Source organism: Dipodomys ordii, unplaced genomic scaffold, assembly GCF_000151885.1.
Source record: "Dipodomys ordii isolate 6190 unplaced genomic scaffold, Dord_2.0 Scaffold42, whole genome shotgun sequence".
NCBI lineage: Eukaryota > Metazoa > Chordata > Mammalia > Rodentia > Heteromyidae > Dipodomys > Dipodomys ordii.
In genome coordinates, this window is record NW_012267258.1 from 3,240,303 (window position 1) to 3,243,295 (window position 2,993).

General features: G+C 48.0%; 1 protein-coding gene across 1 annotated transcript in view; it reads left to right on the forward strand.

Moving 5' to 3' along the window:
• The first annotated feature begins 597 nt into the window (after nucleotides 1-597).
• The window catches only part of Ddx23 (DEAD (Asp-Glu-Ala-Asp) box polypeptide 23), a 20,555-nt gene continuing 18,159 nt past the window's right edge, over nucleotides 598-2,993 (forward strand). Inside the window, exon 1 of the mRNA XM_013018818.1 lies at nucleotides 598-677. The gene's annotated coding sequence lies outside the window, so the exon portion shown is untranslated. The remainder of the gene's footprint in view (nucleotides 678-2,993) is intronic.

Genomic DNA, 2,993 nt, shown 5'->3' on the forward strand with positions numbered 1-2,993 from the left:
GTGAGTTGTTATAGTAACTGGACCCCGAAGCAGGGTGCTACAACGTTTTCTACCACACAAAGTACAACTGTCCAACCTGCATTGTGAAATATGAGGCAACTCTTATAAGCTAATCTCTAGTTCCTCTAGCTGTAAAATGGGGCTAATAATCTATCTCACAGAATGTTTGTGAAAACAATTTTTGTTGCTGTTATTGCAGTTGTAACTATTGTTATATAGTTCTGTATAATATATATTGTCTAATTGTCTAAGGATGCCCTTAAACCCAGTTTCTGTCCCCTCTCCCGCTGCGCCCTCCGTTTTAAGCTACCTGGGACAGGCACAGTCCATTATCTGCAATTTCGTGAAGACCAGCAGATTACAGGAAGACAGAGTGCCTAGAAAACCATCTGCCGGAAAGCCCCGCCCAGAGGAAAACTTTTTCTACCGCGGACTTCAACCTTCCTAAGAACCACACTACCCAGCAGACCCCAGGGCCCGGCTTGTCCCGCGCGCCATGCATTCTGGGATTGGTAGTTCTAGGTGTTCACAGTTGGCCTTCGCCGCATAACCTCAGGAACTCGTTTTCCCGACTTGCCGCGCGGCCAAGGTGCACCTCGGTGACCAGGAAGCGAGAAAGATGGCGACTGCTGGACGACGTTGAGGCCGCGTTAAGCGGTTCAGGCTCAAGGGTGGTGGTGAGTCCCAGGCGGTGGGGACGATTTCCACGATCTTGCAGAGGGGGCGAGTGTGGGGCGCATGGTTCTGTAGCCTCTGACTCCGGAACGAAGCAGGGAAGAACGCCCCTGAGTGGGGAGAGGCGCGAGCCCGAGGAGCTGTGGCGGGCTGGAGTGAAGGGGCGCGGGCGCGGGCGCGGGCGCGGGCCCCGGGGGGAATGTTTACGGCCAGGCACAGGCCAAGTCCCTGGATGATGTAAAGGGTCCAGACCTGGACCACGTCCAGTCTGACCTTATTCTTGTTTCGAGTAGCCCTTGCTCTAGCCACATTGGAATTCTATAGATTCTTCCCAGAACCAGCCCAAGCTTTCCCTTCTCTGTGCTTCCTGTTATTATTTATTTTCCCGGAAATTACTTTTCTTCCGTGTCCTCGATTACCACATCTTCCAATTCTCCCTTCCGGTTTGTGAAGTCCTGGGAACCACTTTTCCTCTGTGGAGCCTTCCCTATTGCCCTGCTACACATGAAGAGAAACTGCTACTGAGTCTTCACCTTTGCTCCTGCTTTTTTTTTTCTTCTTTTGTTCCCAAAGCTTCTTGTGGACAGGATTTCCTTTCATAGCTCCAACAGCCTTGCATCAATAAATACTTTATTAAATAGAAAGAATTTGCCTCTGCTCTGCAAGAACAGAGGAATTGAAAGCTGCTGGAAACCGTGTCTAGAGTCAGCGTGGTTATCTAGATGAAAAGTCATCGCCCGGCGCCTGTGGCTCATGCCTGTAATCCTCTGTAATCCTCACTACTCAGGAGGCTGAGATCTGAGGATCGCAGTTCAAAGCCAGCGGGGGCCAGAAAGGCCATGAGACTCCTATCTCCAATAAATCACTAGAAAAGGAAGTGGCGCTGTGGTTCAAGTGGTAAAGTGCTCGCCTTGAGCTGAAGAGCTGAGGGACAGCGCCCAGGCTCAGAGTTCAAGTCCTACTAATGACAAAAAAATAAGTCATCTGTATTTACTTTTTTTTTTTTGCGGGGGTGGGGTGGAGGTGGTGGGAGGGGTTGTCAGTCCCAGAGACAGACCCAGAGAGAGAGACAGACAGACACACACACACACAAGGAGACACCTAGAGAGACACCTGTGAGGCTCTTATCTCCAATACACTACTCAGAAAAAGATGGAAGTGGCTCTGTGGTTCAAGTGGTAGAATGCTAGCCCTGAGCACAAAGAGGTTCAGGGACAGCAACCAGGCACTGAGTTCAAGTCACAGGAAAGAAAAAAGTCTGTACATGTTCAGTGTAGAAAGAATTTTTTTTGCGGGGGAGGGGGGAAGGGGACATAATTTTGATCTGTGGTGAGTTGATCTGTAGCTGCAGATGGATATTGATGATAGTTGACTCTATTGTAATAGCATTCTTAGTGTTTTTATATTTTAAAATTATGTATTCTTACTTCATAATGTAAAATTGGATCTCCTTGCACCTGGTTTAAAGCCCATTTTAAGGTTCCCATTGCAGTTAAGTTTAATTCAGATGCCTTTGCCCTGGCCTGTAACATATTTTCTTTTCTTTTTGTCAGTTGTGAGGCTTGAACTCTGGGCCTGGGCGCTGTCCCTCAGATCTTTAGCTCAAGGCAAGTGCTCTATCACTTGAGCTACAGCACCATTTATGGCTTTTTCTGCTTATGTGGTGCTGAGGAATTGAACCCAGGATTTCATGCACGCATGGCCCACACTCTTACCACAGAGCCACCTTCCCAGCCTTATTACATATTTTCATGACCTGACTCTTTCCTACCCTGTTGAATGCATATTTTGTCAGTTACCCTATGGACAGTCTCATAAAACCACATACAAGTTCTGTTTTCTTTTTTTGTTCCAGTCCTTAGCTTGAACTTAGGGCCTGGGCAATGGCCCTGAGTTCTTTTGCTCAAGACTAGCATTCTACTACTTTAGCCACAACTCCACCTCTGGCTTTTTAATGGTTAATTGAAGGTAAGGGTCTCATCCCAGGTTGGCATTGAACAGAGATCCTCAGAGCTCTGCTTCCCAAATAGGTAGGGTCACAGGTGTGAGCCATTGGACCTTGACTCACAAGTTTTTTTGTTTTGGCCAGTCCTGGGGCTTGAACTCAGCCTGGGCACTGTCCCTGATCTCCTTTTGCTCAGGGCTAGAGCTCTACCACTTGAACCACAGCTCTACTTCTAGCTTTTTCTGTGATTAATTAGAGATAAAGAGTTTCACAGAGGGCTGGGAAGTTGGCTCAGTGGTAGAGCGCTTGCCTTGCATGCCTGAGGCCCTGGGTTCGATTCCTCAGCACCACATAAGCAAAAAGAAAAAAGCCG